Genomic DNA, 26,233 nt, shown 5'->3' on the forward strand with positions numbered 1-26,233 from the left:
CATTCTCAATGGCATCACACAGATGCCGAAATATCTCATTAGCGGTGGTCTGGCCATGCATTGGAATTATTGTGAGCAGCTCCTCTGTCAATTCAAAATTGCAATCAACACCATGGATATAAACTGTGAGCTGCACAGTGTCTGTTATATCTGTGCCCTCGTCAAAAGCAACTGAGTATGCATCAAAACATTTGGTTTTCTCACAGTTGATGATAAATGTCACTTGACATATCAGAAATGCACTCTGCCACAGTATTGGCAGAAAGGCTGATTTTGCTAAACTTACCTTCCTTTTCCGGACAGATAATACTTGCAGCCTGTAGCTTGCATTTTTTTTTAACAAACTCTATTTCTGTGAATGGTTTCCCTGCCTTAGCAATCATCTCACTGACCATGTAACTTGCTTCTACTGATGCAACATTCTCTTTGGCTGCTTTCTTGAAGAATTCTTGTTGCCTCATTAGACATGCTTTAAGACTGGCAACCCGCTTGGCTCTCTCATTTCTTCATATTTTGCACATTCCTCAGCATGTTTAGTTGAATAATAGTGTTTCAAGTTGTATTCCTTGTGCACTGGAACTTTCTCTGAGCAAATAAGACAAGTGGGAATGCCCCTGTGCTCAACAAAGAAATACTGCGTCTCCCACTTTTCCTGAAATTGTCTGTGCTCTTCATCAATCTTTCTCTTCACTGCAGGCTTTGATGAAATCATGATGAAGGTATGACACAATCTAATTCTGTAATAAACTTCTCTCCCTTTTCTCCCTTAGGCCTCTGATAATGCACGGACAGTGGGCAAGAGCAGCGGAAATGACGTCTGCGCCAGGCGCAAAGTATTCGCGATTATTCGCTTACCAAATATTCACAATAAAAAATTGCATTAGTAAGAAAAAAATTGCATTAAACATTTGCATACCCCGTACGGAACTGCTCGGGGTATGCGAGTGTTTAATGCGATTTTTCTCTTACTAATGTGATTTTTATTGCGATTTTTCGGTAAGCGAATAATCGCGAATACTGCGATATTTGAAGGCCAGCCATGGGCCACAAAATGTTGTATGGAGGGCCTCAAATGGCCTGCGGGCTGCGAGTTTGAGACCTCTGCCTTACACCCTGTGCCACTGCTCCGGCCCATTTTGATTTCTTTTAATTGCCTATGTTTTATTGGAGAAATCTTAGAGTTTGGCCTTTATTCAAAATTTTCTCTTGTCATTTATCAATTTATAGTATGAACCTGTAAGAAGAATATGCCTGAAATAATATGCTCAAACCAAGATAGAAGTACAAACTGACATTTACTAGTGAAAAATCAAAGATGGGGCTGTGGATAGGAACTATTTTCACTGCACCAACGAGTCCTATTGAAGCCTAATTTTTCCTGCTATTGAGTATATGTTAGTAGATCCCTGAGTTATTTCTAAAAGACACATCAAGTTAGGAGACAAACACTATGGTTAATAATTCCTTAACCTATCTGTTTTTTTATATATTAAAGATTTTGTCTTCATATAACATTTATTAACATCTCACACTGCACCTTTTAGTTCCTGATGCATAATATAGAAAATACTGACCTAGAATGAACTTCTAACCAACAGCACAGAGTAATGAAGATAAAAAGTATATAGAGTCAAAGTGACTTGTATCCTGGTGCAGATTCTTTCATTCGGACCCCTGGAATATCATGAACATTATTTAAAATCCCCCCCAAATGGCAATACTTAATTTTACATAATAGAGTCAAAATAATTGCTAAATAATGTAAACTTTTCTATTCATCTGTTTTATTCCCAACTTCTTTGGGAACTGCAGCAATTAGGAGTTGTGCTTGCAAGTGAAAGAAACTACAACCCAACTCACATAGACATAAAAGGAATTTATTGGATCACATAAAATGGCGAGAGTGAATTTGGGGCCCAGAAAATATAATTAGGAGTTGGTTTCTCTCCATCTCTTTATTCTGCCTTCTGTTGTATTGGCTTCAGATTAAGCATCACATGGTAGCAAGAGGTGGTCTGGAACTCCAGCCCCAACATTCTCTCACGTTTTAGGCCTCACAGGAAACAGCAAGTGTCTATTTCCCTGAGATTGACAAAGAAGTTTTACTTTAGTTCTGAAAGTGGGCCATGAGTTGAAACCTTGACCAAATATTGAAACTAAAGGAATGAATACTAGTCTAGTCACTGGTCTAAGGTCCTGTTTCACACCCCCCAAAGAAATGCATGTATGTATGTGTATGTATGTATGAAAATGTATGTAGGTGCATAGATGAGTGTGTGTCCAGAAAAGAGAGAATTCCCCAAGTAGAATTTAGGTTATAGATCTTCTCTGCATAGAGGTTGAACTAGATGACATTCCCACTAACAGTAAATAAGAGTTCATTTTGGACCACAATTTCCCCATCACTGTCTATTTTCAGACTTTTTGATAGGTACCATTCTCACAAGTGAGAGATTAGTTATTGTTTTGATGTGCATTTATCTCAATATGAATGATGACAATTAAAATGAGAAGGAAAAGTTTTGGGGATTCTTGGGAGAAAGAGATGAGTATTGGTGATGGAGAAAGAGCTGGAATTCTTTCTATGAGAGACCATTGTTGATACAATTGTGAGCACTCCTTAAAATAACAAAATAAGTCATAAGTATTTTTAAAAAAATAATTAACCCTAAATTGTGTGTGCTTTATGTAGAATTCTTTTCTGCATATTAAAAACAAAGATAATTTTTAAAAAACTAACTATTTTGTCCTGTTGACTGAGATACTCCAAAAGAACTCACTCTTGCAATTATATAGTTATTTTATTTGTCTTTGTGCTTGGGTAATACTAAAAGGCTGAACAGACTTCAGAAGCACATTTGATCACTTCAAATATGTTGTTATACCACATCCATTACCTAATTTCCTCTCACCATGCTTCTATAACTAATTAATCCATTTACTTTTTCAACTATAATCTACCCTTGAAATTCAGTTCAACATTGGTTCTTGAAAAACCCTTCTCCACCCTCACCAATATTTTCCTTCACCAAATCTCCCAGAATTTGTTACTTTCTTCTAAAATCACAAAGCATTCTAGAGTTTCTAGCAGAGTCTATATACTATTTGATATGAATTATCTTGTGAGTGGCATATGTTTTTTCAATAATTATCTTTGTTTTGGGTCCACACTCAGCAGTTGTTAGAGTTTAGTCCTTCCACTGTGCTCAGGGATCCCTCCTGGAAGATTTGAAAGATTTGGGATCAAACTTGAAGCTGCCACCTGAAGCCATGTGTACCTGCTAAACTAAAATGCCAGCCCTAATACCATTATATCTTAATTGAATTCACTATGGCTCCTCATTATCCAGCATCAAAACTTCTCAAGGCAAAATGTCTTCATAAAAATCTATATGTTAGAATGAATGAAATAATGAAACAAATAAATATACTAGAATCTAAAATATACCTCTAGAATGTGAGTCCCCTAGAATTTATGTTGTAGACAACTGACAGTGACAGGGTTAGATAAATACTAGTAGTAAGAAAACACATTTCAATTTTTCCCTTACAAGAATTTTTCTTGGAGTATGAATGTCTATATTGGACTTGAAAGGTTGGAGTTAGTCTTTCTCTTTGTTTCTGTCTCTGCTTCTCTCAGTAATATTGAATACAAACTCTCATGTGCAAACTACATATGATTAAATTTCCCCAATACCTTGGTTGATTAAAAAATTGTGGTATGAAAATTTTATTCTTCATATATTATTTTTAAATATAATCTTAAAGGGTGAACTTCTCTGAGGAAGCAGTAGCCACATTTTCACTACAGCAAAATTCCCAGTTACAGCAATTTTCCTGACAATTTATTTGACTACAAATGTCTGACTAGTGAGAGAGGGGGGGGAAAGAGAGAGAGAGAGAGAGAGAGAGAGAGAGAGAGAGAGAGAGAGAGAGATCATCCAGAGTTTTGAACTGTAAAACTTCTAAAGGTAGATGAAGCCAATGCATTTTAAGGAAGGAAAAAAAAAATTACCCATTACCAATAGTGAAATCTATGCAGTCCTGGGGAGATTTCTCCCTTGAATTTTGATGAAATGCGATTTTCATCAATTATTCTCATTCAAATTTAAAAGAGCAATGGGTATATAACTCTCATACTTAAAGGCAAAAGTTCCTTTCTAGGTATAATTTTAAAATCAATTAAAAATAAGTGTGATTAATGAGTAGAATTTTATTTTTAAACACTACAAATCTGAAAACAAGTACATACACGTATTTAAGGAGGTCTAGTCTATTCATTTTCCTTGTCTCTGGGTCATTGGCTCGAATTGCATGTAGCCTTCCAGTTATTTCAGAAATCCTCATATATTATTCACTGTACATTTCTCCTAATTTCCTTTTGGTGGATTCCCCGTTCTCTGCGATTGATCATCTTTGGCCAGAGGCTCCCTTCTGCTGCTGGCTTCTCCCCTGGAGAGGGAACCTTAGAGGAACAGGAGCCTCTCTAAAAGCAGAAACAGCAGGAATCGCATGCTCAGCCCTGGAGAAGCCTCCTCCTGGGATTCTGAACAGTGAGAGAGTGAAACAAGCCATCAAGGAATTTTGAGGGTCAGAAACCTCACAGAAGCAGCGACAGAAGTGATGACAGCAGTGGCAGCTGTGGCAACACACTGGCCAGGCAATTCCTGCACAAGTGTGTCACCACGCTTCCGGCTTCCTGATTCCCTTCAGAGCTTCCTTGTTTGCTGTGTTTCCAGCATTTTCTTCCTGCCCGCAGGCATTCTGTGAGCTGGTTCCCTTCCAACAGCATGGAGCTGAGAATTCTGCAAACTTTTATTGCTTGTTCTGTAAAACCATTGACCAACGTTCTGTGATTTTTCCACACCTTTTTTTCATTCTTTGAAAAATAGATTAAAATACTTTACGTTTGTTTTATGCTCCCAATTCTCAAACATCAAATTCGGGAGTGTCTAGCATCCTCAAATTTCTAACACTTATCGGAATTATTTCAATCAATGACATTTTACTGGCTTGTTAAAATGCATCTTCATTGTTATTTAAAATCAGTTTCATCGAGATGATAATGGGAACATAAGAAAAACCCACAGAAGTTAACATCATACTCAATGGTGGAAGACTGAAAGCATTTCCCTAAGATCCATATAGGACAAAGATGCCTGAACACTAAAATGCAACTTTGTCCTAAAAGTTATAGCTAAAAACAATTTGACTAGCGAAAAATACAAAAGGCATGCAAATTGTAAAATAAAACAATATTTGCATAGCTCTTTCTATGGCTTCCAATAACTGAACAAAATAGACAAAGAGCATAAAAGATAATATTAAGAAATGAAAGCCAGAGAGATAATACAGTAGACATTTGCTTGCTTTGTATGTAACGGACCTGGATTTGATCCCTGACATCAATTTTGTCCCCTGAGCTAGAGACATCCCAGAGAACAAAATCATAAGTAATCTCAGAGCATTGCTATTGGATATGGCAAAACAAAACATACATATATGTATATATGTATTTATATATGTATGCAACAAATAATCCTCCATTGAAATCAAGAAAGCTTTCCCCCCACATAGCCCTTGAATTAAAATACCAAGGAATAACCTTAGAAAAGAAAATGGAAGATGTATAGTAAAAACTGCAAAAACAATTTTCAAGTAAATTAAATACCTAAATATATATATATATATATATATATATATATATATATATATATATATATATATATATATATATACCTGGCAGGGGAGATACATGATCACGAAGGTGATTTTCCCAGGGCAAGGCTTATCCATTGCACTCTGGATGTCCTGACCCCTGCGATTTCCCCAAATGTGGGAAACTCGACTGCATAATTCGTGGTAGTGGGTAAAAAAAAATTTAAATACCTAAATAAATGAAAAAGTATCTTATATTCATGAATTGGAAAATTAAGATTTCAATCTCCCTTATGTGATCTGTAGCGTCAGTGCAATCTCTATCAAAATCACAACAGCCTTTTCTACAGAAGTGGGCAAAATAAATTCTTAACTTTGGAGGGAAGGTTGGAGCTATAGCACAGCAGTAGGTTGTTTGCCTTGCACACAGCCAGGACAGACCCTAATTCGATTCCCCAGCATCCCAGGAGTTGCCAGGAGCGATTTCTGAGCGCAGAGCCAGAAGTAACCCCTGAGTACTACCAGGTGTGGCCCCAAAAGTAAAACAAACAAACAAAAACAAAGAAGAAATATTTAACTTTGTGTGGAATTGCATGGGGCATGGATTCAAAGCAATACCGAAAAAAGAGGGTGGGAGGACTCATATTTCCCAATTTAAAATCTTATTTCAAAGTCACAGTAATCTAATAGTATGGGATAGGCATATGAATAAATGTACTGACCAATTAAATAATTGGGTCTTCAAATCCATCCAACCATCCACGAATAATTGGTTTTAAACCAGTGCTCAACCCATTCAGTGGGAAAAATAATTCCCCAATAAGTGTACAACAATTTCAATTGAATATCTAAATGTGTAAACTTTGGGAGAAAAACAAGGAAATATCTTCATGAATTTTGCAATAGATTTTAAAATAAGGTTTACTGATTTAAACTCTGTAGCTAGTGTTCTTTTCCCTTGGAAGATAACTTTTAATTGTTATTTATTTATTTATTTATTATTTATTTATTTTTGTTTTGTTTTGTTGGGTCACACCCCATGATGCTCAGGGTTTACTCCTGGCGATGCACTCAGAAATCACTCCTGGCTCTGGGGACCATATGGACACCAGGGATGTCTGTCCTGGATCAACTGCATGCGAGGCAAACACCCTACCACTGTGCTATCGCTCCAGCCCCGAAGGTAGTAACTTTTAAAAAGACATTGGTGTTCTGAAGCTTCATCATGAATTTTCCTAAAGGACGATCTCTTTCACAGGAAATATGTAGTATAATAGCTAAGGCTCTTGCATTGGACACAGCTCAAGCCAGGTACTTGCACACGGTCCCTCAATCACACATCAGGGTGATTCATGAGCATAGAACCAGGAATAATCCCTGAAGTCCATAGAATGTGGTCTCAAAACAAGAGGAATAAAAAGAATAGAAACAAACAAGCAAAATACACATCTCTTGTCAGATGAATAAATAAATGTTTAAATAAATAATTTTTATAATATTAATAATTTATAAAAAGAAATAATGTTTAAATGAACTAAGATGCAAACATTTAAAAATTAATGCATGTTCATTTGATATGCCTTACTATAATTCACATGTATAAATTTATATATGTGTACATATAATGTTTTGGGTTTTTTTTTGGAATTTTGGGCCATACCCGGTGATGCACAGAGGTTACTCCAGGCTATGCACCCAGAAATCGCTCCTGGCTTGGGGGACTATATGGGACGTCGAGGGATCCAACGTCCCTAGGCGTCCGTTCTAGGTCAGCCAAATGCAAGGCAAATGACCTACGGCTGTGCCACCGTTCTGGCCCCTAAATTTTTATTATTTACTAACATTTTGATGCAGCCCAAGGCTTTTCCTTTCAAAAAAAAAAAATTCCTATTTGGGTTTTTGTATTACTTCTCCAATTTCCAACCTCAGTATCTTTATGGTGCTGACAAAAACTTAAAGACATATGTATTGTTTTCCCATTTTAATGTGCCTATCAAAAGAGAAGCAATGCCACAAGATATTGTTGGTGCATCTGGAGGCCGAGGAATAAAGTCCAACATTCCCCGTAACTTGGTTCAAACATGAAATTTATACAGAGATACTCTTCTACCAGTATTGCTTATAAAACAGGTCTCAAAGGGGGAAGATCAAACAATCAAATAACAAAGCCAGTGGGCAAAATTGTCACTATATGAGGATGTGCGAAAAGAATTATAGATGTTAAGGGAATACATCTGAGATATACAAAGGAGATACACGTGTCCCTTTTATGTTTTAGAAATAGTCAAGAGGGAGGGTATTGTTTTTGAGACACCACTTTGGTCTGTGATTTGGACAAGTGAAGAGAAAATGGAGCCATGTCCTCCTCTTTGTTGCCTGCTGAAGCTTCTGACTCCCCGAGAGGCATTTGCTTCCTAATTGCTGGAAGTTGGAAGTTCACCAGTCCCTTCCCAGCCCCTTGCAGGAGCAAGGAAGCCTGGGGTCTCTTTTAAATTGCACCTCATCGAAACCCACTTGCTGGGAACCTGAGCAAGTGTCAAGAAATAACCCTGGGGACGGGGAGGAAGGAGAGAAAAGGCTGTGGGGGGGCAGCCGAGGCTGCATCTTTACCTTGTCTTGGCCATAAAGCCTACAGCATGAAACCTTGCCATGACGCGTTGCCTGCTGAAGCTTCAGACTCCACCCAAAAAATTACTGTGAAAGATATGTAATCCACCTTGGCCAAAACAAAACTCATTAGTACAGAAAAATGGTTAAATGTGGGGTAACAAGAGATGGGAGTGAGGCAAACAAGTTCTTATCTAATAGAGATGGGAACACAAATTTGGTAATGTAATTAGGCCTTTTACCCTGAACATTGGCATAATGATTTGGCTTAGGCCTCAGAAGAAAGGGCATCGCCCACACACACCTGAACAATGGATACCATCTATGGAAACAACCACAATTGTCTATAACATTACCAGGATCCAAGCCTCTACCAGGGAAGACCTACCACTGCTTTGGCATTGACTTACTCCAAAGAGTGCTCTCAACACCCAGACGACTCAGCAACAGTCTGCATTCAGGGAAGATCGCTCTGCTTTTAATGGTATGCTGAAACTAGAGGATGCTCCACATCAGCCTGACATCGATGAAAGAAATGCACAGAATCCAGAGTCTTTAAATATAAGAATCTGATACCAACAATAGCTAAAGTGTGAAAAAGTTTCACCGAGACCTTGAGAATGACTCGAGTTGGACGGACTGGTATGCCTGGAACCCAGAATCAGTCTTATGCCAATAAACTTCTGGGGTGAGGCCTTTTTGTAATCAGGTCAAGGATTTTTTTTTCCATTTTTCCATTTTTCTGGGATAGTGGCGATTGCCACTATCACACCTTTACTATATTTTTTACTCTTATTCTTTAAGGAAAAAGAAATACAACTTACTGAACTTAAAAACAAATAACTGTAGTAGAATGCCTGTTTCGAATACAGGCAGGGGATGAGAAGGGGGAGGGGGTAATGTTACACTGGTGAAGGGGGGTGTTCTGGTTATGACTATGATCATGTTACTTAAATAAAAAATATATTTAAAAAAACTTAAAGACAGTTCTGGAAGTAATTGTGTTGATCATAATCTAGATATTTATAATTTTTAACCTCACTTTCACAATTCTTGAGCGTAGCCTTATACTACATCTATTTTTTTTAAGTATCTAGAGTTTGCCTTAAGCAGTCAATTTTATTTGACAGTTATTTTTTTATATTAATATTTCACTGGCCTAGATAATACAATGCTCCTTTACCAAAGGGACAAAACAGAAGTGAGTTTTTAAGAGTAGAATTTCACTGGTGGGAACAATCCAATCCGGATATACCCCAGAGCCACATACCAGTTGGAAATATTTATCATACTGTGTGAATCATCAGGGGGGAATGAAGGAAACACTTTAATTTGCTTAGTCAGTCAAGATAACTAATTTGGTCAAGGGAACTCCTCTCTATTATTCAGAACTGACTACTGAATTCTCAAGTAGCCTTTTTATTTTCCAATCCTATCCATTTTGTGTTAAATGATTCTCAGAGTTAATATTTCCTTTCTTTATTCTCTCAAACAGGAAACGATGGGTTCTTGGATGTATATAAGCTATTTTTCCATTTCCTCTATTTTACATAACTGATTTTTCATATACTTAACCATTTGCTTCTTTGGATGACCATGGCTGTTAATACTCTGGGCTTACTATCTCTGTGCTGGGATCAATCCTAGCAGTGCTAGAGATTGAACTGGGTTGCCATGTACAAGGCAAGCATCTTATTTGCCATACAATCACTCTGGCACACAACCTTTTGTTTTTGAGTTACACATTTGAACTTTTCTCCTGGCTTTGTCTCCTGTTTTCTTATTTTCACTCCAGCTGTATTTATTTAGTTATCATTTAAACAATCTTTTGGCTTTCATTTCAATATTTTTACTTCATTGGTTTCTATTTTAGCATTTAAATTTGTATAATTTTAATAGTTCTGCCTAATATGTTTATAGTGTTCTATCCATTTCAATTACTTCTTCAATTTCAAAATGGTGTTAAAATATTAGTGATATGTCTTTATTTTCCCCTGTTCTTAAAATATTAGTGTTAATTTTTGTTACATCTGCTTACTCTTCTCTTTTGGATTGTTTGCATAAATAATTAGGGATAGTGTCTCTGGATATTAAACCCTAAACCCTACCTTGATTACTGACCTCTCTACATCAGAGCTCAGTAGAACATCTGTCGAGCTTACTTTCATCAGCTTCCCAAAATAAGAGACAGTTATATACCTACCAATTTCATAATAAGAGGCAAATTATCATGTATGTAGGACTTCAACATGAAGATATTTATAGGCTTTCATACCTTACCTCACTTAACTCCAAAAGTAGATGACTAACAACTTTTGTTTCCAAGTACATCTAACAGCCTTTCTAATTCTTTTTCTTTCTTTCATTGCTCTTTACAACAGGACAGAGTTTGTTAGAAGCTTCAAAGTCATGAGTCACGAGTAAGTCCTGGTGCCTAGTCATTAGATTTCCAATTTCAGGTGGAAGTTATGTATTAGAATCTCAGACACTGTTCCTTTTCTCACGCAGTCAGAGATTTTGCCCATGTATCAGAGAACAGGAAAACCTTGAGGCTCCTAATTTTCATCTTCTAATGGTTTATTAGAATCATCTTTTATGTATGATTTTCAGTTTTCTCAATATCCACAGAAATGAAAATTTTATTTTTTCACATGTGCATGTTTTTATTTTTACAACTTGGTATTATGAATTTGTTATTTTGAATTGGCATTTGTGTGTGTGTGTGTGTGTGTGTGTGTGTGTGTGTGTGTGTGTGCGCGTGCGTGTTAGGATTGGAGGGATTAAGCGCAATATTATTCTGTTTACAATCTGACAGAGACTTGTTATAGGATTGGATAGATTTGTGAAAGTAAAATTTCTGGGTCAATTTTTGATTATTTGCTAAATTTGTTTTCTCCAAAATATGTACCATTGTGTTTTAGATTTTAATTAAGTAGGTAGTACATTTTTCCCATGACTATTTTTTTAAATAGGGGATACAGCCAGTGGGAGAGGTTCTTTGATGCTCAAGCCAGTGATGCTTTGGACCATCAGCATCTGGATTAAATCCAAAGCTTCTCCAAGGGTCATACCATGTCAACAATCAAACTCAAGTCTAGCATATATTATCATTCCAACTCTCTTACCAACCCCACTTCACAATTTTGATTATGTTGTGTCATATATTGCAATTTTGAAGAAAAATATCATTTGGTATTATAATTTTATATATAAATATGATTTTATTTTTCTGCCAATGGCTTTAAGAGTAATTTCATTTTATAAATTTATGCTCCTTCTTAACAACCTATATACATTATTTGTAAAAACTCATCATCCTTTTTAACTTTTAAACTTTATCTAACTCAATGGATGAACAATGCATTATAGTTATTGATGAACATGAAATTACTTGAGTCTGTATTGACATATTTTCCAGTTAGGTGTAAACAACACCATTTTATTTTCAAAAGGTTTCCTTTACACTTTGGAAATACATGTGAAGTGAATGGACATTTAACATAGTTATTAAACTCAGAAATTAAGTCCAGGAATTTTGATGCTCTAAAAACATTATCCCATATAATGAAACCAGTCCTAAATCTCATCCCTAACTATATATAAGAAACAAAGAAGATATAAGCTCAAATAATAAAGTAGACATTCTGAACTAGTCATATTGGAGTATGAAGATCTTTCTTCTCCTACAAGGAATTTTATTAACTTAGAAGTTAAAACTTATAGCCATAGATACATTCAAAGTCAACCAAGGGAGACTTGTAAACTTGGTTACTATGAAAGACTCTTTATCATAATATTTTTATTTCTGCTTTGTATACTTTCTAGCAATAATGATCGCCAACCACACCATATTCTCTAAGACTTTGGATTCTGTGCCATGAAGAAAAACTTTAGCACTATGAGGTACCCGAGTGAATGATCTATAGTAGCTACTAAACAGTCTTTTTTTTTTTTCAGATCATCTCTTTCTCCAAAATCTAATTTATTAAATCTTAGAACTAAAGGTGGATATATAAAAAGAAGCTACCAGGTGGTATGTTACAGCAGTTTAAAAGGACAGGTGAAAGGGGATTCTTTGGAGCATCATCCATTGTCATAATTAGCAAAATGTTAGCTTGCAGCTCAAAATTTAAATAGAATATGATCTTTTCTATGATAACCCCTGCCCTCATCTTTTGAATGTCCTCCTCAAATGTGACCATTGCCAGGCTTTAGTTGAACCAATTGTCTCAACCTTTTCAACAGAATAATCTTTTCACTACAAGGCATCTACAATATGCCTTTAATGTGTGGAAAGAAAATTCATGCTCAACCTGTAAAAGCCTAACAGATGGTACAATAATTTGTACATGCATACAGGATATATTCTTGGAAACAGAATCAGATTCATGTTATACCTATTTAAATGTTTCATTATATTTAATTTTAATTCATTTATTCATAGTCTTAACCTGTGTAAGAACATCCATCATTTAAATTAATAGACAGGTAAACTGCATCAACAAAACTGCACAATTTAATGTTGAAGATAACTGACATGCATGAAGTCATTGTATTAAAATACTGGTTTTCCTATTGTTTTGCACAGATGGTGCCAGTAATTAATATTATGCTATATTTTTTCATCAGGGGATTCCCTGTTGACAAAATTCACATGGAATATAACAAATTACTGCATTATACAAACTAAATAGATGCATGTGAATTGTAGATATTTTAATGGCAATATATTGACTCAGGTGCAAATTATATAATTTTTGAATGGTCAATAGGTTGTTGAATCTAATAAATTTAATAATTCTAACAAAATCACTTATTTTATAGAAAAACCTTAACCGCATATTAGATCATAGACATGAAACAAATGTGTTTCATGCCATCTGTTCTGAAAACAAAAGCAATTTCATGACAGAGAGAACAATTTAAATAGTTAAAGGTAGTAAAAACTACTACAAAACCAAAAAGTCTTTCCAGAGAAAGTGGATCTATCGTCAGTAATCAGTAGATGTATTCTTCGTCACATTAAAAGTATTAAGGGGCCTTATCAATTACATATGAATACATAACTTAGAATAAAGGTAATCAACACTCTCTTTTAAACTAAGCACCCTATTTAGCGAAGATTGTTTAGTAAGCTTCTTTATTACATTGGTAAGAAAAAATATTTCCAGCCCTTCCAACTGGTAAGTTATTTAATAAAATTCACAAATTGAAGCCTTGGAGACACAGCTGAATTTTAGTATCACCTCCTTCAAAAGACGTCACAAGGACATTGAAAACATGTTAATAAATTACACCCGTGTCTCTTTTAGAAAGATCAAAATGTAAGAAGTGATTTTCATGTAAGGATTTTAACCTGATCATTTATTTCTCAATTGCTGTGAAAATGCTGTTCAAATTACACACAACTACTCAAATAGTAAATTGCTGGCCAGAGAATTAGTCATTAGCAAGTAAGCTTTTTTTTTTTTGAGGAAACTCAAAGATAAACAAAAAACATCATTAATTCCTAGGTTTCACCTCCTAAGATTAGGATCAGAGATAAAGCCCCTTCCCCTTCCGGTCTTTCAATGAGTAGTCTGTTTCCTCTCTGCCAGTTGCCCCGGTTCTTATTACAGAAACATCTGTATTGAGCCATCTAAAATGCAAGTTAAATCTCAAATTTACATCTCTTTCTCTCTCCCTCTCTTGGATTTTAGTTTTAGGGCCATTACCGGTCATGTTCGGAGTTTATTATATGTTCACTGATCACTCCTGGCAGGCTCAGAGACCTTATAAAGACGCTGGGAATTGAACCTGGGAGCTTTACATGCAAAGCAAGAACCTTCTCTGCTATCTCTCTAGCCCTCAAATCACATATCTTTTCTGAACAGCTTGAAGAAGAATCACATGGATGTCCCCTTTCAGTATTTAAAGTAAGCCAACATATGGAGTTGAGGGTGGACAATGCATGAGTAGGTTTTATTAACTAAGGAACAACTCTATTGTCCATCAAAAGGTGTCCTGCCACAGAGGAACATCAATAATTGTGTCCTTTGAAGACTCAGAGTCAGGAATGCAAGAGGAATTGAACCAACATAGTGAACTTTCTTTTCTAAATTCAGGAAGCACTAGTATGGTTATTTTGGTTTTTCAATTCTGAGGGCTGGTGTGGGATTCTCCAACTTGTTGATAAATATACAACTCAATTATTAGCCCTAGTAGAAAAGCAACGCAACCACAGATAAAGAACTTGGCTGGGTTCGTTATCCCGAAGGAACTCAGTCTCTTTATACTACTCATTTTTGCACACATGACTTAAGTCTAAGAACATTTTTATTTTCAAGCCACATACAAATTAAACTAGATAAAGTAATTTAAAAGAAAAATCAACATTGTGAAACTTATAAGTATAGAAAAATATATCCTAGTTTTTCTGTAGCTTGGGTATTATTTGCCTTGCCCCCCCCTCCACCCAAATGGTACAATTGATCACTTAAAGTCCTCTGACATCTGTAAGCTAACATAGGAAATTGCAGATAAGAATATTCAAATTCAAATTGTATATAAACTGTAGGATAGTCTGAGGAGAAATAACTATTTCAAAATAATTGTACTTCATACAATGTGAATGCTTTCCTAAATAAGAGAAGAATATTTGTTTTGGGGCCACACCCAGCAATGCTTAGGGATTACTCCTGACTCTGCACTCAGGAATTACTCCTGGCTGTGCTCAGGGGGCCATATGGGATGCTGGAGATTGAATTCAAATCAGCTGGATGCAAAGCATCCTACCAGTTTGAACTATTTCTCTAGTCCAAGAAACATGTCTTTTAAGAAAGGATTATTATTGAAAAGGAAACATTTTAACTTCTTATTCATATAAATAAACATGTTAATTCCTATTGCCACTTATTAAAAATCTTACATTTGCTAATAAAATTTAGAAGTATAAAACAAATCTGTATTTTAGTTCAAAGGTAATAAGTTAAAAGCACTTCTAAAATAGGGGCCAGAATGGTAGCGCAGTGGTAGGGTGTTTGCCTTGCACGTGGCTGACCCAGGATGGACATCAGTTGGATCCCTAATGTCCTATGTGGTACATTAAGCTAGGGGTGATTTCTGAGTGTATAGCCAGGAGTAACCCCCTAAGCGTCACTGGGTGACCCAAAAACCAAAAAAAAAAAAAAATAAATAAAAGAACAATACTTCTAAAATATAGATAAACCTTAATTTTATTTATAAAATATATTCAATAATATATTTATCAGGATATTGTTTTTGTATGCTATATAAAACAGGATATGTATATTTTCAGCATTAAATAAAACTTATAATCTTACTAAATAGGTTATAATTTTTAAGCAGACATTTTTGTAGTCATATATTCTAGAACTATAAAGTCTAAGTTCAGATATTAATTCTATAAGTTTTATGAATAAATTAACTAACCTTAGCTTCTTTATCTGTAGAACAGTAATAACATTTGTACCTATTCCTTATACTTTTATAAAGATAAAATAAACTTGACAAATATAGTACTTACTTAAAATTTATCTAGCATGTAATTTTAATCAATAGATGTTAAAAATTATTATTGTGATATAGCTATTCTATAACAGTTGTTTCAAGAACGTAGTTTGAAATAATCAAAGTTAATTTAATTTCTCATAATTCAAATTGGTTGGATAGTTTCCTTAAATAATAATGGGTGATTGTCTCAATGAATGTTGATTTTAACAACTATTTTCTTGGTGAATTAAGAATACTCAGCAATGATGTCTAAATTATAGGCAGAGATTCCATTGAAAAGCTAAGAATAATGATGAGTAATGCTTACTATATAATTTCTCCCCATTTACCCCAAATTTCCCTTCTACACTTTAAGGAATTAGAATAAGAACCAATGAAACCTAAAGTCCATAAGGAAGATCATTTTATTAGTGAGTTTGACAAAACTTCAAAGACTGCTTAAGTACCTAGGCTTTTCAAGATCTTCTAAAATATTAAAGAAAAGGAATTTCTTTAAGACTTTTATGAGGACTATATTACTTAATGTCATAAGAAGACATAGATATCATATACAAAGAGAAGCTACCATCCAATATGCATGAAGAAATAAATGTAAAGACCTTCAATATCTAAGGAATCCAAGTTTAAAATACATTAAAAAGATCAGACATTATCACTAAGTGGAAATTAATTCAGAGATACAAGAATGTTCAGTATATGCAAATCAATAGGTTAAATATGCCACATGAACAAAACAAAAGATTAAATCAATAGATGTAGAGAATGGTTCTGATAAGATTCAGCATTATTTATAACAGAAACTCTCAACAAAGCATTGATAGGAAAAAAATATTTCAGGGTTATAAAAAAAACTTACCACTAACTTCATATACAATGATTTAAAAGTTTTCCTCTAATACTAGCCACAAAATAAGAATGTCTGCTCTCACAGCTATTATTTAACATGTATTAGAAGTCCCGGGCACATAAATTAAAGAAATAAAATAAATAAAATATATTTAACTTATAAAATAATTAATGCTATTATTTGCATATGATATGAATATGGAATATGAATACACTGAATATGAAAAGATTCCATTGAAAATATGTCATAAATAATGAATCATATAGCAAAGTGGTAGTCTATAAAAATTAGTTTATAAAATTAGAGAAAGAAAACAATAAAGGGGCCAGTGTGGTGGCACAGAGCAGTAAGGCGTCTGCCTTGCCAGTGCTATCCTAGGACGAGCCACGATTCGATCCCCAGCATTCCATATGGTCCCCCAAGCCAGGAAGCGCATAGGCAGGAATAACCCCTGAGCGTCATCGGGTGTGGCCCCCTCCCAAAAAAAAGGAAAGAGAGAAAGAGATCAAGAATGGAAAAGATAAAATAATCCTGGTGCCAGAGCTATATAGTACAGCGTTTGGCTTGCATTTGACTGACCTGGGTTCAATGCTTCTCATTCCATATGGTTCTGAGAGCCGACAGGAGAGATCCTTAAGAGCAGATCCAGGAGTCATCCCTGAGCACCACTGGGTATGGATCCCCCCAAAATCAGACAAACAAAAAAAAAATCAAGAAAAAAAAATCTCTTCACAAAGGACTATACACATTGGAATTAAAAACAAAGGAGGTATAACACTTGTTTGTCAAAATCGTGTCTTTTCCTTTACTGTGTAGGAATGTAGGCTGATCCAGCCTTTTTGGAAAACACTACGAGACATTCCTCAAATAAACTAGAAATTGAGCTTACATGCAACCCTAGAGACCCAAAAACAGAATACATAAAAGCATCTGTACTCCTATGTTCATTGCAGCTCTATCCACAATAAATGGAATCTGGAAACAACACAAGTGCCTGAGAAAAGATGAGTGGATAAAGAAACTGTGGTACATCTACATAATGGAATATTAAGAGGCTATTAGGAAAAATGAAGGCATAAAATTTTCTTATGCACGGATGGACAGTATTATAGTGAATGAAATGAGTCAGAGGGAAAGGGATAGATATAGAATGCTTGCACTCATTTTTTTTTTTTTTTTGGTTTTTGGGCCACACCCAGCAGTGCTCAGGGGTTACTCCTGGCTATCTGCTCAGAAATAGCTCCTGGCAGGCACGGGGGACCATATGGGACACCAGGATTCGAACCAACCACCTTTGGTCCTGGATCGGCTGCTTGCAAAGCAAACACCGCTGTGCTATCTCTCCGGGCCCACTTGCACTCATTTGTAAGATGTAATTACAAAAGATGGAATGGCAATACTGTCCAAAGACAATAGAGACAAGGGCCAGGAAGAAAAATCAATTGTTGGAAGCTTGCCACAAAAGAGTGTGTATGTTGGAGGGTCTGGGGGCTACAGTTAGGGCAGAGAAGGGATCACTTTGGACAAAAACTGGGTGCCAGAACAAGATAAAGTAATATGCAGGATCCCCCTTTAGAAACAACATTGCAAAACACAGAGAAAGAGATTGTATATGTGAGATCAAGAAAAAGAGAGAGAGGGGCCGGGCGGTGGCGCTAAAGGTAAGGTGCCTGCCTTGCCTGCGCTAGCCTTGGAGGACCGCGGTTCGATCCCCTGGTGTCCCATATGGTCCCCCAAGCCAGGAGCAACTTCTGAGCACATAGCCAGGAGTAACCCCTGAGCGTTACCGGGTGTGGCCCAAAAACCAAAAAAAAAAAAAATAAAAAAATAAAGTGACAAAAGTTTTGGGGCCGGGCGGTGGCGCTGGAGGTAAGGTGCCTGCCTTACCTGCGCTAGCCTAGGAGACGGACCGCGGTTCGATCCCCCGGCGTCCCATATGGTCCCCCAAGCCAGGAGCGACTTCTGAGCGCATAGCCAGGAGTAACCCCTGAGCGTCACCGGGTGTGGCCCAAAAACCAAAAAAAAAAAAAAAGAAAAAGAGAGAGAGGGAGAGAGAGAGAGAGAGAGAGAGAGAGAGCGAGAGAGAGAGAGAGAGAGAGAGAGAGAGAGAGAGAGAGAGAGAGAGAGAGAGAGAGAGAGAGAGAGAGAAGAGAGAGAAGAAGAATGTCTGCTCCAGAGGCAGACAAGGAATGGGAGAGAAATTTGGGACATTGGTGGCGGGAAATTTGCACTAATAAAGGGTGTATTGACAGAAAATCAGTTATGAACTTTGTCACTGTGAAAAAACAACAATTGTGCTGTGAACAACTGTTAAAGTTAGACATCATGATTTATAATAGTGTATCCTAATATTTTGTATAATGTAAATCAAAACAATGAATAAGATTACCTCATGCTTCTGAGGATGGGCAACATAAAAATGATCAGGGAAAACAAGTACTGGCAAGTGTGTAGTGAAAAAGAATCTCTCACCGTTGGTAGGAATTAAATTGGCCCAGTCCCCAAGGTAAACAATAAGAAGAATTCTCAAAAAGTTAAAACCAGAACTACCATACTAAAAAAAAAAGCCAGAAACTCTACTCCTAGGCAACTAGTGATTTTGCAGTGTCATTTAAAATGTCCCATGTATAAAAATAACCCAAATATCCTAATAATAGATGAATAAAGAAAATGAGGTGTATGCATCTGGAATATCATCCATGCATAAGAAAAGATTATATATTTTCTTTTGCTACATCAATGATGAGACTTGAGGGATTAACTTAAACTAAATTTAAGACAGAAAAAGACAAAGACTGATGATCTCTCTCTCTCTCTCTCTCTCTCTCTCTCTCTCTCTCACACACACACACACACACACACACACACACACACACACACACACACACGGGATAGAAAGCAGCAAAGCAAGCGAGTGAAACCCAACCAAAAAATAATAGTCCTTCCCCCACCCACATCCACCATCTTCCAGGCAGAAAAGGGATGGAGCTCCACTACTAAGCCTTAAAAGAATATGATGGTACAGACTCTTTCCTGATAGACTGGTCCACACTGGTAAATCTGGCCCTTCTTGAATTGGAATAGTCAGAGTTCCCCTTTCTGTTTGGAGGCACAGCAGCACACAGCCACATCTGACACCCTCCAACAGAAGTGACTCATGTCTATAACTCAGTCTTATCTGCCAAGCCACCAAATTTGTTCCATATCTGCAGATCCTGGCTAGCAAGGCAGTATATGGCCATGCTCAAATTATCCTCAAAAATTTCAGAGCAATGTCAGCTCACTATGATAAAGGACAATCTAATGGGAGAGTTGCATAAAAGACCAGCAAGCCTAGGGAGCCTACACTGAAGTCTCCACTAGCACCAACCACAGCCCTGGGGATCCTTAGACAATGAATTTGTAACATCACTGAGACGTACAATAATTATTATAAATTGAGCCTTAGTGATCTAACTTTTAATAATTCCTTTTGTCTTTGTGCTGTAACAATATGAAGTAAATGTGTTTGTGCCTGCAAAAATTCAGGCTAGCTAGTGAAAGGAAATTGGGCACACTCACTGATTTAGGTCACAGTGATTGGTGTTTGAACATTTGAAGTCTGAGACAACTATATTATGAACAACTTGGTAAATCATGGTGTTATAATAATTTTGAAGAAACAGTAGCTTTTTTTGTTTGTTTTGTTTTTGTTTTTGGGTCACACCGAGCAGCTCTCAGAGGTTACTTCTGGCTCTATGCTCAGAAATCACTCCTGGCAGGCTCAGGGGACCATATGGGATGCCGGGATTCATACCAATGACCTTCTGCATGAAAGGCAAACACCTTACCTCCATGCTATCTCTCCAGCCCTGTAGCTTTTTTTTTTTCAATTCAGAACTGAGATTGCCAAAGTTGGGAGGAACTGTGTTGAAAAGGTAAAGGGGTCCCATGGAACATGGTGGAGATAAATTAGTACTTTGGTTGTATGTCAGGAGTGGTAATGCTGAAATCTTAAACACATAAACATGTGTAATCATGTCAAAATGGATTGAAAAAATTTAAATTGAAAAAAGGAAAGAAACCAAAAAAAAAAAAAAAAAAAAGAAATGCCTAGCAGAAGAAATTGCCTTTTCTTTATAGATATTTCTTTAAAGTTCATGGAAGCTTGCCATTCATTTGCTCTCCACTTCATGTAAATTGAAAGATAAAGCATAAAATTATGGGTTTTCCTTCAACAAATATGTTCATTATAATCGAGTTGACTAGTGTTTCCAAAAGTGCTTCTAGGAAAGAACAGATATTTATGATCAGTTTACCTATGCTAAAAATAAATGGTACTGCTAGAGTAAATGTTTTATGCATACAAAAGCTATTATAACATTACCTCAATTTCTCTTTACTTTTTAATTTTTATTCTGAGACATTTCCCTTGGTCTTAATGCTTAGTTGTATGTACCATAAATCTCTGTTAATAATGCTAAACAGGTTTAAGTCAGTGTACTTCTATTATAGCCAACTGAGATGGTATCATGGCTTTTGCCTCTTTTACTGGTTCATAGGGTATCTCTACAATTCCTGAAGCAGTCAGTTCTGTGAGACTTGCTACAGACAATCAGGAAAACTGCCCTTGGCCAACTAGTGCCCTCGCAACCTGAGGGTCCTGGGAATTCCCTGATCCTTAACCCCTCTCCCTGTAGGGCAGCCCATAGTGAAAGAAGAGCCACAGAGACACAAAAGCCCAGATATTGCATCAACAAAAGGCAAAAATATGTGGAGCTACCTTTGGGATCAAACTGAAGCTAGACCTCTTCTAAACTATTTCTTTGATCAATTTCTTCTTCTGGTCTATTTTACTTACCTCACTTCAATATGGAATTCTCCGTGGATCAAAACTTAATACATCTTTTGTACATGAATCCCATTGCCAAACTCTGCTTCTAAGAAAGCCTCCTAAAACAGAAACACACACACACACACACACACACACACACAGTGAGAAAAACATTGAGGACCAGGATTATTTCTTAACCTCAGTGTTCTCATTTATAATGATGCTGAGATTTTATCTTCTTATATGGACACTGTGTCTCTTTCAAAGTACTATTGTGAAAAAGATACCTCGTTGAAATACAAAGATAGATAGATACAAAGAGACACCTAAAATCATGAGATGGGAAAACTTTTAACGAACTCTCCTAAAATTATTTTTTAAATAATAGCTTTATTTAAACACTGTGATTAAAATCATGATTGTAGTTGGATTTCGGTCATTTTTTTTTTTTTTTTTTTTTTAGTTTTTGGGTCACACCCGGCAGTGCTCAGGGGTTACTCCTGGCTGTCTGCTCAGAAATAGTTCCTGGCAGGCACGGGGGACCATATGGGACACCGGGATTCGAACCAACCACCTTTGGTCCTGGATCGGCCGCTTGCAAGGCAAACGCCGCTGTGCTATCTCTCCGGGCCCGGATTTCGATCATGTAAAGAACACCCCCCTTCACCATTGCAACATTCCCATCACCAATGCCCCCAAACTCCACCCACCTCCCGCCTGTATTTGAGACAGGCTTTCTACTTCCCTCACTCATTGACATTGCCATGATAGTTCTCAGTATATATGGGGGAAAACGTGTGCCGACTTGACACAATACTTCAAATTATCATTTTGTTTTGGAATCCTCCCAAGTAATGGGTGTCTCTCTTAAGGCTTATGGTTAAAAGCAAAAGTCTGATTGCTATGATGCTTGGGTCCAAGGCTCATGAGAGGCCCTAGCGTATATAGCAATATCTGTGGAATCACATAGTGCTGGAAAGCGAATCAGGGTCAGCTGCATATATAGAATGGGTCTAACCTGAATAGTATTTCACTATACCCTATTTCTATATTATATACAATGCTTAATGTGATTTTGGGATGTTATTAAATCACTCAATGGTACCACCAATGGTATATATTGCCTTCAATGTATTCCTCAAAGTTCAACAGGACTGTTATATTTTGGGGGGAGGCCCACACCTGAACGTGGTCCACACCTACTCAGGAACTACTTCTGGCTTGGAATTCAGGCTGGCCAGGGATTGACTCAGGAACTCTGATAAGCAAAGCATATGATCTAGTCCATTGAGCTATAACTCCAGCTCCATCACTCATATTTTTAAAACTGTGTTTAAGTTATTGACAGCACAAGCCAGAAGTTTCTACAGCTCTCAGAGAGTACAGAACCAGTTCATTTACACAATCAAAATTACTCTCTCCTCACCCTCCACTGCTCAGCAGCATGCACAGAGAACCTGGTAAGTGTAAAGATAACAGAGAAACCAGGCAGGCAGTCACTACAAATTGACATCCCTGGGTGGGCACAAGGCCCCACCTGGAAGTTGACCCCCAAGTCCCCTGTAAGCCTTGCAGCACTGGGGCCCAGCAACCTCACTCCTCTGCAATCTGCAGCACTACAGCCCTGGCAGCCTTAAATGCAAAGCATTTGCTGTCATCTTGGCGAATGAAAATATCATAAAAATGGTCTCTAAAAGTAGAAGGCCTGTTCAAAATACAGGCAGGGTTGGGGGGTGGCATTGGTGGTGTGAATGTTGCACTGGGGAAGGGGGGAGTATTCTGTTTATGACTGAAACCTAAGTACAAACATGCTTGTAATCATGATAAATATTTATAAATTTAAAAAAGTGTAAAGGTAAGCTGACAAGTATTGTTCCTGTTCTTTCCTCCATTCTGCAGTAGTTTGCTACCCATCTGTGGTGGTCTTCTGAGTTAGAGAAGACTAGAATTAAGTACATGTTCAGATGTTTGCAATACTAGGTATTCAAGCCATTGAGGGGTACAGACTTACCCCCAGGGTAGTGAGGCAATAGTATGTTGTAGAAAAGAAGAAGAATCTCTTTTCTAAAAGGAGAATGATTAGGGCCTGGAGAGATAGCACAGCGGCGTTTGCCTTGCAAGCAGCCAATCCAGGACCAAAGGTGGTTGGTTTGAATCCCGGTGTCCCATATGGTCCCCCGTACCTGCCAGGAGCTATTTCTGAGCAGACAGCCAGGAGTAACTCCTGAGCATCGCCAGGTGTGGCCCAAAAACCAACCAACAAACAAATAAATAAATAAATAAATAAATAAATAAATAAAAGTAGAATGATTGATGTAGAAATATGGTCAGACTTCAAGCTCTTCCTTGTCTTCCTCCTCCTCTTTCTTCTTCTTCTTCTTCTTCTTCTTCTTCTTCTTCTTCTTCTTCTTCTTCTTCTTCTTCTTCTTCTTCTTCTTCTTCTTCTTCCTCCTCTTCTTCTTCTTCTTCTTCTTCTTCTTCTTCTTCTTCTTCTTCTTCTTCTTCTTCTTCTTCCTCTTCTTCTTCTTCTTCTTCTTCTTCTTCTTCTTCTTCTTCTTCTTCTTCTTCTTCTTCTTCTTCTTCTTCTTCTTCTTCTTCTTCTTCTTCTTCTTCTTCTTCTTCTTCTTCTTTGCCACATCCAGCAGCGCTCAGGAGTTACTCCTGGCTCTGCACTCAGAAATTGATCCTGGCTCAGGGGACCATATGGGACACCAGGGATCGAATCTGAGTCCATGCTGGGTCAACCGCATGCAAGCAAATGCCCTACCACTGTGCTACCGCTCTGGTCCCTCTTCAAGCTTTCTAATGCTGAGAAGTCAGATGTAGCTTTGAAGAGTTTGAATAAAGAAAGAGGCTGGAAAAAGAGCTAAGCATGGCTATAAAAATGATCTATCATATCTTCCATAAGTAAAATTTGATGAAACTAAAGCAAGAAGAATAATCTTTATATAAATGACTTAGGAACAATTATAAAAAAAGAACCCCACATATCTTTCCAGTGCTTTTTTTCCCCAGACCTTAACAATGGAGGCACTAAACCCAAAAGAAAATCATCTTCTTGGTATGGGAAGGGAAAGAGTAAAATATAATATTTTACTCCTTCTTTAAGAATCCTGTCCCCTGTTTGCTAATCTAATGAAACAAGAACAAGAGTGTTCTGTATTAAGTAGAAATTTTATGAACCCTATAGGAGTACATTATAAAGCACAAGAGTGGCCAGAAAGTCATAAAATCTTGTCCATGAGTTCATTAAAGACACAGAGCAAGAAAAGTCTATAGAGTAGTGCTAAAAGTAATGATGGCAAAGAGTCAAATTAGTTTATACTCTCTTCATTTCAAGGTACTCAAAAACTATCTACACATCAGTATATAACCTGATCTTTAAATGATCACATTCAAGCTGCAAAGCACAAAAATCACAGTATGAGGACCAATATAAAAGAGGACAGAGGTTGAGTGTGGCTCTGTGAGCAATTGTTTTTCATATGTGAGGTTATGGGTTCTTTCCTAGGCACTGAAAAAAAAAGATTCACTAAATAGTAAAGATCATATGAAATTAATGGAATCTACTCAAGGATTAAGTGCATTTTAATGGCAGACCAACTTTGAGGTGCAATGCTTTTTTTTTTTTTTTTTTTTTTTTACTTATTAGCTGTATGAAGCTCTTAATTTTTGAGCTGAGTGATCCTGTTCAAGTTTTTCAAGTTTCTGCTATTCACCTAGACCTACATTTGCTAAGTTTTTCCTTTTGCGCACTAAGCTTTGCTGAATTGGAAATGGGCTGTAAAGGGCTAGTTTGTTGAGCATGGAGGTCTCAGATTCAATGATTGACACTTTGTTCTTAATATACTTCCCTTTTAGGGGATAATTCAGTACCTTTGACTCAGAATAGGAGAACAGAAAAATAAATAAATAAATAAATAAATAAATAAATAAATAAATAAATAAATAAAGGAAGGTAACAAGAAGTAGAAAGGAAGAAACGTGTGTGGGTCAAGGGTATCAGGTATGTGATGGTGTAGAGGAGTAGTAGAGTTCTATATTTGAACCACAGAGGCAAGAACACTGAAAGCAGAAGATACAATTACAAAAACTAAATTTTAAAATGTTCCTTTCACAGAGTCAGGCTGAAGGATGGGAAATGGATGGGATGGACCTTGAGGACACTGGTGGATGGCAGCTGACCTTGGTAGAGTAACCTTGGTAGAGGGGTGGATGCTGGAATATAGTCCTCCTGAAACTCAACTATGAGTACCATTGTAAACCAGAGAGTCTTAAAAAAGTAATGTGAATAAATGAAAATATCTGAGTTTTCTACCAGTTGATAGTTTTACAGACTGTGCTGACCCAGAGTTGAAAAAGAATAGCATAAATGATTTTCCAAACACAGTTACCAGGGCAGAGGTTTGAGCCATCACTATCTACAGGCAAGATCTAGACATTTCATAGCTTCTGTGAGTGCCACAAATGGAGGGTGGCCAGAAAAGGCAGGGTTGAGGCCTTTAAGTTGGCGGACAGAAATGTGAGGAGCCAAAGGATGTCTCTCTGTACCTCTATATACTTTACCCTCGAAGTCTGAGTTTGTTGAGGAGGAGTGACTTCAAAGTGCTGAATGGACTAGTGGTAATCTGATTATTGTCCTAAATTATGTGTAAAATTACAGACTGCTGAGGATGAAGCTGTGTTCAGCAATCCTCTTGTGACTTGCACTGCAAACCTCCAAGGAAGAAATGGAAGCAGACCAGTCAGCAGGATTTTGAGACTGCAATGTTACAGACCAGAGAAAAATCTGGAAA

At 36.9% G+C, this 26,233-nt stretch overlaps 1 non-coding gene across 1 annotated transcript; it reads left to right on the forward strand.

Annotated features, from left to right (window-relative positions):
* The first annotated feature begins 5,731 nt into the window (after positions 1 to 5,731).
* LOC126010241 (U1 spliceosomal RNA) lies at positions 5,732 to 5,892 on the forward strand. The gene has a single exon (XR_007496343.1). It is a non-coding gene; the product is annotated as a U1 spliceosomal RNA (small nuclear RNA).
* Positions 5,893 to 26,233: the final 20,341 nt, after the last annotated feature.

This window comes from Suncus etruscus, chromosome 5 (assembly GCF_024139225.1).
Source record: "Suncus etruscus isolate mSunEtr1 chromosome 5, mSunEtr1.pri.cur, whole genome shotgun sequence".
NCBI classification, from domain to species: Eukaryota; Metazoa; Chordata; class Mammalia; order Eulipotyphla; family Soricidae; genus Suncus; species Suncus etruscus.